General features: G+C 31.9%; 2 long non-coding RNA genes across 2 annotated transcripts in view; one reads left to right on the top strand and one right to left on the bottom strand.

Moving 5' to 3' along the window:
* LOC119084170 overlaps positions 1–1,608 on the top strand; it is a 30,320-nt gene extending 28,712 nt beyond the window's left edge. Inside the window, exon 3 of the long non-coding RNA XR_005089017.1 lies at positions 162–1,608. This is a non-coding gene — a long non-coding RNA (uncharacterized LOC119084170). The remainder of the gene's footprint in view (positions 1–161) is intronic.
* A 7,565-nt stretch (positions 1,609–9,173) lies between these two features.
* On the bottom strand, positions 9,174–9,804 carry LOC119083973. The gene is made up of 3 exons (XR_005088977.1): positions 9,770–9,804; positions 9,617–9,619; positions 9,174–9,524 (listed from the first exon to the last, which is right to left on the bottom strand). It is a non-coding gene; the product is annotated as an uncharacterized LOC119083973 (long non-coding RNA).
* Between the last annotated feature and the right edge of the window lie 1,328 nt (positions 9,805–11,132).

Genomic DNA, 11,132 nt, shown 5'->3' on the forward strand with positions numbered 1-11,132 from the left:
TTTGTTCCTCAACTTTTCATAACGGAAAAGCTCGAAAAACGCAAAGCGAGTATATTGGCACAAGGAATCGGACTGAACGTCCGCTACAATTATCGGTTGCATTTTGGCTATTCATACAACATCATAATGTGCAAAATTTGTAGACTTTAGATGCCTCAAAGTACTTTACGTGCTTCTGGTCGGTAAATGCAATTTTTTTGAGTACAGTTTTCGCATTTACCGACGAGAAGCACGCAAAGCACTGTACGTACGAGGTTCCAAATTTTTATTTTGACTAGTGGGAATACAGACTTCACCGTCGGGTCGGGCCATAACATACCCACTCGTCAAAATAAAAATTTTGAACCTCGGACGTAATGTACTATTATTAGACCTTACGTCTTCTGTACTCATAGAGCCGAGTAAAGTACTTTGCACTCGATGTCGTCGAGTGCTAAGTACTTTATTAGACACATCGTGTGCTCAACAAAAGAAGAAGAACTGAATTATTGGATTTTTTTTTGATCTTGTTGTTTCGGTTAATAAAGTACTTTGCATCGAGTTTCCTACAACGATTTATGCAACAGAAGCAGCTAGAGTTTCCAAATGTTACACATTATAATGCTGAGGTTTGTTCACCCTTTTTCATGACTTAAAGAACTGCACCAAAAAAGTTGGACGAAAATACTCCTATAATAAGTGATGTATTGTAATTGTAAATTGTTTGTGGGCTTTTGCAAAGAAAATAAGATGATGGAGTTTGAAATATTGCAAGAAGTGGAAGTTACTTCATTCGAAAGCAATTGATTGATTAAGTTGTTCAAATATAACCACTGAAGCTCAGTGCCTCGTTCAGTGCACAACGAATGCCATTTTCAGCGAATGACATCCGAAGGCGAGCTCTTTAATCGAATCCGTTAAAAAAAGCCTTTAAGCATAAGTTAGGAACAACGTTTTTCTAAGTCACGATGTTTAGTGTTAAGGTAAAAATAGTTATTTATGAAACTAGGTTGCATAACGAAATATTTCATCACTAGACGTGAATTGTGAACCCGAGGCGAAGCCAATACAATTCACAATACATCATGTGATGAAATAATTCAATTATGCTCCGTGTGTAATACAACGTTTTACGTAAAGAAGCAATTTTATCATTTACTTTATCGCTCTAGTGCGAAAAATTTTATGGAAATCCTTTATTGAACTGGTGCTCTTTATCGCACTGACGCATTTTTTTCACGGTGGGGTTAAACAAAACTTAAATAGAGTCGCGATACCACCTCTGATTTTTCTTCATGTTCTTATTGAGGGACTCGAGTACTATAAGGAACCACATTCAGTTCGCGAATCCATCCAGCCGTTTCGGAGAATCGGCACTGATGGCCGTGCGGAACCGACGAGTCAACGGATAGAGGCACTAATTCTAAGCTAATTCGCGTTAAAATGGCTTTCTTCGACAACCTGGAGAACATGAAGAAAGAGGTGGGATCGCGACTCTATTTAAGTTTTGTTCAACTCCACCGTGATTTGAGTACGCAAATGGCAACTCGTACTAAAATTTGACATACGCCATACTTAATTACTGTGCTAGGTGCTTTGACTATCATGCATAATTTGTTACAACATAAAAAATTGAATGAATATTTACGATGATAGAATAATTATAACTGTTTCGTCTCTCAGAATTAAAACTATAGAATTTAAAATGGTTTCAATATGACTACAGAAATATTGAATATAAAAATCTGTTTAAATGGAAAATGTCTATAATTAAAATCAAAGTAAAAACAACAAAAAATAATTAAAGAAAATTGATAATCAGCAACATTTGGATGTAATCGAACTCATAGATAATTCAATAAAGAAAAAGATAAGTGTCGAAAAGCATCAAATCAATGTGAATGAACAACAAAAAAGAAATATGAAATTTGAATTAAAAAAAATGATTATTGAAGTTAAGAGATTTGTAAATAATTTAGAAAGGATAAAGAGATAAAAACAATTTTTATTACAGAAGAAAATCGAAAATATTGAAATTAAATTTGCTATTTAAAAGTATTTATATCTAGGTAAAAGAAAAACTGTTTTTTGGGCCGATGTAACAAATTTTAATTTTAAATAAAATACTGAAAATGTGAGTCAAGAAATTACTAACTTAATTAATTTTAACGAAAACGGTGTTTGTAGTCTCTTTTTTATTTATCAATAAATAATTTATCAGAATGAAAACTGTGTGGATATTATATCAAATCGACGATGAGAACAACAGCGAAATGATTTCTTCCACTGTTTCGATCTGAGAGACAGTGCAATGCAAATTCATGACTCCTCAAAAGCTTCAAACCAAAAAGCCATGGCGATAGTGGCAAGAAAACAACTAGCCATAAGATAAGAACCACTGGCAACAGAAATCAGACGATCCGCAGACGAACCAAAGTTACACGGTTACACCCGAGTAGAGTAGTTTTTGCAGAGAGACACATATTTGTAAAGTTAGTTAACAAAGGACCTTTCAAAAGAAACATCATCTGCGGATTTTCAATCATTTTAAGTGGGCTTTTCCGTTTTCTCGTTGATTTTGTGAGTTTTCAAAATCTTATCTTGATCTGACTATTGACACGCTCTACATAGGAGGAGACTATTAGAACATGGTTTACATGGTTGAAGACTATTGGAATAGCGGAATAGCTAGTCCACACTTTTGGCGATCTAATTTAACTTTTCGCACTGAACGACAAACATGCATCAGTCGACATTTAATTTAGTAAATACATCCTAATTTTAAAAGAAATTCCAAAGACGATCGCTGACAAAATGATTGTTTAAACTATAATAGTGATACCAAGATTAGAGGGGTATTTTGGACTACAGCACCATTTTAGTCCAAGAATCTTCTTCAACATTTAGGAGGTAATGACACTCAGAGGCCTTGCCCGACACTGCCGTTTGATCGTAGTGCCATCTTTTCCTATTCACTTTGACTGCGTGCATTTTACCATTTTAATCTACCAATTAGAAACCCCGTCTAAGTATTTTTACTGAGGGTAAGAAATGACATTCGTATCGAATATTGTAGCGTATCTTTTTCCGTTTTCACTACCTCCCAGCTAGTTTAAATGCCTTGGCTGAACCTCTTTTTCAGAAAATGTTTAGGTTTGTAGATTTCGAGACTCAGATTTCGACCATTCGCAATTTTTTTTCTCTCAAAGCATTGGTACCAACATTGGTATAAAAATTAGCGCATTTTCGATTCTATTTTTTTTTGATTTTGCACATAAGATTTAAAATGCTGCCTAATTTTGTGATGAATATTCGTAAAACGGATTTTTCACCATGAAGATCGTGTGTATCGGTTTTGGTGCGAAAAACATTTTTAGTAGCGGAGGGTTTTATGGTGCTACGTCGATTTAATTAAAGAATGTAGTGGTCAAAAATTAAACTGTACATTCCATTAAAAATGAAGAGCTAATTCAACGTAAACTGGCTAAAAGCACTTTAATTTTAGGGCTCATTAAATGGGAAATTTTCTTAGGCTAGTCACTTCAGCCCACCAATGTCGAAACTATGTAACTGACAGGTTTAGCTCGGACGTCAACATATGATAACACTACCGGTTGTACTATTGGGCGAAAAGTCAGGATTATTTGTCTCATAGTGTGATATTTCTATTTTCTTGAAAACGTTTTCGTCGTCGAGGTACGTTTTGACCACTGTTTCGATCTGTGAGAAACTTAAGTATGTCTTTCGACATGTTACATTAATATGCAGTTCAAAAATATCATTTCTCATCAGGCCATGGCGACAGTGGCAAAGAAAATACAATTTCTACAATTTTCTAAAGTTTATTTGTAAAAACGAAATTTTTGTAGATTTTTACAAGTTCTAGAAATTCTAAATTTCTAAAAAAAAAATGTATGGCCCTGCTGTGGTCAATCGGTGAATAGGTTGTTTTGGGTTGGCAATTAATCGATATTTTTGTGCTTTACATGGAAAAGAAAAGTGAAATCTGACAAGTTTTTTGTTTGTGGTTCCACAAGAATTTCGTTGAACAAATGAAAATCTAGATTTTTACTTTCTGAATTAATAGTTTTTATTATTCATTATCAAAGCGAAAAGAAACACTGCCCGTCAGTAAGAAAACGATCTTTTAAATCAACAAATACTAAAATAAATAAAAATCATCTGCTCTATTCCTTCCTAAAATTCCAAGAATACATGCCGTGTTACCACTTTGTATAGCAATAGAAATTTTCTGCAGCAAGTAATCATTGGAACATGGCTCCCCTGATGCTCTCTTCATTAACGTTGCAACTTGTCAATAAATTTCTTTGTTTCAGGACCCATGCAACCTAATGATTCAAAAGCATATCCCCTTAAATAAATAGTTTTCTTTAAGACGTATGTAATGATTCTGCTTAAATCTCTCCGCTTTATCTGCAATATACCCTGCTTTCTTAGAGCCAAAGGAGCCAAAGTATCACGTATCGTCACATCACATGAAAGTTATTTTCCATGACTCCATTGTATTGTCATACCATCAGATCTTTCAAAATCTTTGAAATTACTTCAGAGGAAAATGCATGGGCAAAAACATTATTGACAGAATTTTGGTTAAGTACGCGCTCGCAACAACAATGAAATATTAGCGGAGTCCGTATTTCGTGATTCAGGAAAATATCCCAATAATGTAGATGTATATTGATCAGTAACACGGCAGAGTAAAATAAACCAGGCACGAGCGGTTCATTTTCGAAACGTCAAATAAGGGACCTAATACACTGTATGAAAATGAACTCAAATGAACATTGACATAAATTGAAAAATTTTATTCGCAAAAAAAAATATATTATTCATGTCCCTAGTCAAATCAGCGCTCCTGCCTGGTTAACTTTACTCTGCCGTGATCAGTAAACTATCACAGAATGAACAGAAAATTTACAATGAATAAAATGGTTCGAATAACGGCTACCTTTGATTCACTGAATTAAATGTCGTTGAATACATGAAATACTAAAATAAAAAGTCTAGATTTTCATTTGTTAAAAATTTTGCGGGGAATCATTAACAAAACACGACAACTGAAAAAACGGAAAACATGTCGAACTTCTCTTGTACGATACATACCTTCATCCGATTCTGGTTGCATAAATAACTAATATACGCGTCTTTTGAAATCGAATTGAAATTGCACCACATTCATTTAATTAGTAAACAGATTTTATTGTATATAATAATAATATAATAATTATTTTATATCAATTTTTTTATTTAAGCTTATAAATTATTTTATGGACAACTAATCTATTCTTTCATTTTTTTATTTATTTTTTATTCATTTTTTTGGATTGAACGTTTTTCTTCTTCATTTTTATTTTACGTTTTTTTTTTACAAATTTTTGTAAATATAAATCGGGTTTGAAAAAGAGCATCTTTCATTTCATTTCTTTTTTATATTCTTTCAACGTATAATTTTATAGATGGAAATTTTGTATTGTAAAAGTTAAAGAGTCATTTATTTAACGATTCTCTTTTTTTTCATCAAGATGTTTTCTTCATTTTGTTTTTCTACATTTTTTAACTTCCTTTTTATCTATTCATTAAAAATTGTAGTGTTAAGTAATATGTTTTTTTTTTGTTTAATTTTGTTTTTAAACTTATTTTTAAAGTTTATGAAAATTTTTTGTTTCTTTCTTTTATTTACATTTTCTTCAAATTTTTTTATTTTTTTTCTCAGATCACATTATTACAATTTGCAGGATAAATAAAATTCGGCGACTTAAAAACAAAACTTTTTATTCTTTTCTTTTCTCTTTAAATGCTTTCTATATTTTATAAACTTCGAATGGTATCATATTCGATATAAAAATTTATTGACTATATAGAAATCGGGCAATTCCTTTAATGACACCACAGTTATTCTTTGTATTTTTTTATGTGTTTGTGACAAAAAATCTACAATAAAATAGCTTGCCGGTTTGATTGTTAGTGTTTCTGAAATATACTGAACAGACAACATTTTTAGATTGTTTTATTGCCATTTTACTTTCAATCGGAATTTATTTCCCGAATTTTCAACCAGTTACAATTTAATATAGGAAAAGTACTTCTCTTTGATTGATATATATCATGATATCAGTTCGTCGGACCGTTTAGTTTCCTAATACCTATACGAATTGGGCTATTGTGAGTCCGACAGTCGTAATAAGGTAAATGTCCTGTGATAGCGGCTTAAAACCATTCCTTGAATAGCAACTCCACACTTTGAAGGCTTAAAAAAACTACTCAGTGGAATGAATGAATGAATGAATGAATTCGCCTACAATTCGAATTTTATCCAAGAATCGAGTACAAATCTAAGATCGATGCAACGACGATTAATCCATAATGAAGTCCCATCTGCAAACAATTACGATCTTTCAACATTCACTGTCACTGTAGATACATTACATTGCAAGTCAACAGTCAATGTTAACCGAATTTGTGTCAAGTTGGTTTTAGCAGCTGGTCCACTCATACAAACATACTGCTTGTCGTTATACGGATTTCACCACGCGCGTGGTGGTAGTAAAACCATAAAAGCAAGCGCGCATAAGCAGCTGGAGAAAAACTGGACACCAATAAGATTGACATTGAAAAATTTACCTCTAAGCAGCTCTAACCTCAAATTCTCTTGACTTAAACCGATTCAATCACTGGAACCTAAAGTGGGTGGTGGAAAGTAGACTACGCAATTGAGTTGTTATGACACACTGAACTAACTGAACCATCTACCATCAATTCTACTTCCGGTTCCAATAAGTTTCAATAGATTTGTAGTATATGTCACCAGGCAAAGAAATTCTAGGAAAGTTTTGAAAAATCTGGAAAATTTTCCAAGGTTAGAGACAGTGTGTTGTGTATGTAGTGTCATATATAATCGAATCAGGTGTTTGGTGGCACAAACTGATGCAAACTACATCTCCTTCCTTTGTTAAAAACAAAAAATGGAATAGAAACTCGAGCCATCTGTTTTCAGATAGTGAAAACATTTTGTGACACACAAGTAAATCAAGTCATCCTTTAAAAAAAAGTGTCATTATCATCGAACGTATGTGCTGGCCTGCCTGTGTGAATGGCATTACCTCCACACTCTATATACCTTGGTCTTTTCGTATCGTTCTGCATCTGCACATCCCATGGTCAAATACAATACCAGATTTTTCATCAAACCGACGAATTTTTTAAGTTACCCCGAACCGAACTATTTTAAAGTAGAATTTTCAAATTTTATTGATTGAAAAGAGAACAATAAATTCAAATCTCAAACAGCAATATTTTCTCTTTAAGTTTACAATTTTCTTAAAAATGTTTTCCATCTCTTTACATTTTCCAAGTCAATTTCAATCAATTTTTTTTTCTTTTATAAAACAATATTGCACAGCATAAGATATTTATAGGTAAAAAGAAAGGCCAACAAAAAAAAACAATAATAACGAAATAAATAAACGCGCAAGTGGTTTTTGTTTTATAAAATTGGTTAGGGTATAATAGTGACATTTTTTATGCAATTTTTTTTTGTGTTTAAAGTTATTCGGTATGACTTTCACTTGATTTTAAATTTTTCATCAAAATTTTCTTCTCTTTTTTTTAATTTAAAATTATTAGTAAATTATCTTTTGTTACATTTATTGTTTGGTATTTTTTTTTATACATATATGCAAAATAATATAGTGGCTATTTGTATGTGCTACTTAGCTGCTACTTATAGTGTGTTCTTTTTATCATAGTATTTTATTTATCAGTATTCCGTACCGGTTTTTAGTTTCATTTTTTTTTAATTGTGCGTTCTTGAGTCGATGGTTTCATTTTTTGGATTTGTCACTGGGACATGATTAAAGGGTTCAGGAGTTTGTTTTTTGTTATTTTCATTTCCTTTTTGATTATTTGACTATTTTTCCGGGGACCATTTGATTTACGACGAATACAAAGAAGATAAATTTTTTGTGTGTGTTGAGTGCGGATGTGTATATATACGTGTGGATTTTAATTACATTGAGGCAGTGGATGTTTAAAAAAATAAGATTGTGCGACATCGCTCTAACACATAGTTACAACATGACAAAAAATTTGATATAATATTCACTTCACTGGCATTTAGGATTCCATTTATTTAAATTTATTTTTAAGGCTTGGAACTTTTTCGACGAACGATTGACCAATTAAAACATTTCATTGGTGAGCACATTGGTGACCTGAACCTAACCTGACCCTGTAATGAGAAATGACGATTCAAGGTCAGCATCGGGGTGAGCCTGAAATCATTTATATGCGGGTTAAGATCAGGTTCAGATCAACCTTAGTTTCAACTGTAACACTACTATCTTCACTAGAATCATGCACTCAAAATCAGTTCCCTTAGATAAGTTTTTATGTTCAAAAAAACGTGAGAAATTTTCTAATTAGTGAGAATTTCAGTACGACTCCGTTTTAACCGATCAGAATAGTTGACGGAGATATAAAATGTATGCGTGTCGAGCCCCGTAAGTATTTGAATGCGTTGGTTTCAAGTTTATCAAGAAAGTTCCATTTAGCTTTTCATCTAACTAAAAAATCAATTCTTTCTGCAAGTAAAATTGGGTAAAAGTTGTTGCGTTTAGGATGCGGAAAGATTGTCTGTCTTCAACTCATTCGAAAAAAGACGAAATATATTTCGTAGACAGGTTTGCGTGAAGTTTCTTTTTCTTCTTTGACGAGAGCAATTAAGTTAAAAAAAACTTTTTTACAATTTTTTTGTTTTTATGGTTTTTCTGTGTTGCAAAGGTTGCGGCTGTGTCCAAAAAACAACACATAGTCTCAGAGCCTATTATTAAATTCATTGACTAATGTCTTTAAAAATGCATTAAAAATGTACAGATAGGGTCCATCAAGTGTCTAAGTTGACGTCATCGCTTTCTTACCATCTAATCCTGCTGATTTTGCTTATACGTTCTTTATATATTATAGTCACAAGCACGCGCGAGGTAAAACCATAATTAGCCCTACATAAGCAGTATGTTGGTATTAGGGGAACAAGTGGTAGAACAGTGGTAGAAGCACTCTTAGACGCAAATTCGGATGGCATTAACTGTGTAATCAAATTTCATTAAGAGCAATGGATCCTTTGCAAATTTGTAGCCTATGTTTGGGAGGAAAGATATTTGTTTTTTGATGATTACTTTGAAAATCTTTTTTTTTTTAAGTAAAACCATTAAAGCACGCGAAAATGTGTTCCTTTTTAAGGAAAAATTGGTGTGTGGTTAATCTGCACAGGTTCTTTCAAGTGGGTAAAGTTATGACTCCAATTTTTCCTTTAAATGTAACACATTCTTCTGTGCTTGAATGGTTTTACTTTTTCAAAAAAAAGATTTTGGTTCGGAGAAATCATCAAAAAAAACGAATATTTTTCCGCCTAAATGTAGACTACGAATTCACAAAGGAACAATTGTTCTTAAGATCGCTCATCCCTTGGCAAATTTCTAGCCTAAATTTGTGCGCAAAAATATTCTTTTTTTGGTGATTTCTCTGAACTAAAATCTTTCTTTCAAAATGTAAAACCATTGGGGCACGGAAAAATGTGTTACGTTTAAATAAAAAATTGGTTTGTGAGTCATAACTTTACCCACTTGGAGAGACCTTCGCAAAATATGTAATTTTGCAATGGTTTCTCGAAGTGGGATAAGTTATCAACCACAAACCAATGTTTCCTTTAAAAGTAACACATTTTTGGCATGTTCATCATCAAAATCATCAAAAAACTAATATTTCTGCGCACAAATGTAGGCTAGAAATTTGCCAAGGGGTGAGCGCTCTTAAAGAAATCTAAAATTTATGAGAATTGATAAATTTTAATGATTTTTTTAAATTGAATGTAATAAAAATAGCGGCTGATGGGGTAAGTCTGAAAACCGACAAAATGGCATGAGAGGAGCTAGAAACATGAGAAACAAAATTTCTCGTTAATTTTCCAAAATGTCTATTCATTTATGAAGGTTTGTCCTTCCGTTTTTCGTGCAAGATGAAATAATCAAATAAATTAATTTTATTACAATTCATCCATTTTAAGTAGCAGCATTTTTTTTTGTTTTTAGGTTGATCCATTAAGTTAATTAATTATAAAAAATAGACGGAAAATGTATAATTTATATTTTTTCATTTTTTTATAATTTCTTTTTCTTGTTTAATCTTTTTTTTCTTGTTTTTATAACAATTTATATTTGTAATTAATTATTTAGTACACGTAATACTTAAAATTTATATACTTAATTTTTGGTTCGTAAGAAAATTTTGTTAAAACGATTTTTTTGTTTTTTTTTTATAATTATCAATGTATATGTTTTTCTAATTTTTCTTTTTTATTTTTATACTTTCCTTCTTCTTCATTTTTTTTATTTTTCTTTATTTCTTCTTATTTTCATTAAATTTTGGTTACTTTACACTTTTTTATAATTTTTCTTTTGTATAAAATATTAAATTATACAGTTAAGGATTCGTTTTGTTTTCTCTCTCTCTCTCTCTCTCTTTCTCTCTTTCATTCGACAAGGATTTATATTTATAAAAAACTTTTTATTTTTTGCTTCTTCATTATTTTGATTACCGCCATTGATTTGTGTGCTACACGAAAAGGAAGAATTTACAACACAAAAGAACTGGCTAAGGTTATTTTTATGCGAGATAATATAAAGTGAAATAGAAATGGTAATCACTACAACAATTAAATGAATACAAATCAAAACTGGAATCCCTAGGGAGAAAAAGAAAGTCTCAACAGTTCGAAAAACGTAGTCATCACGGTCTCAAGTCTACTTTGAAACATATTTTTTCACTCGGGATTTTCTTAACTTTACTGCAGAAGTATGCGTCTTACTTTGCGTGCACTTATCGATTCTTATTTATGCTTTTGTAGATGGGGTTAATGACATATTAGTGTCATTCCTATTATATTATTGGATGAGGTACCTTGACAAAAATTGGGACCCATTGTGTCGATGTGTGTCATGAATCGCGTGATCAAAATTGACAGGAAGTTTTAACAGTGTGTTTAAGCATCCTGTTAATTTTGGACAGCCATCACTGACCCATCAAAAAAAAATTTATGTTCATAAATGCGAACTTTCGTATGCTAGACTGACTATGGC

This window comes from Bradysia coprophila, unplaced genomic scaffold, assembly GCF_014529535.1.
Source record: "Bradysia coprophila strain Holo2 unplaced genomic scaffold, BU_Bcop_v1 contig_732, whole genome shotgun sequence".
NCBI classification, from domain to species: Eukaryota; Metazoa; Arthropoda; class Insecta; order Diptera; family Sciaridae; genus Bradysia; species Bradysia coprophila.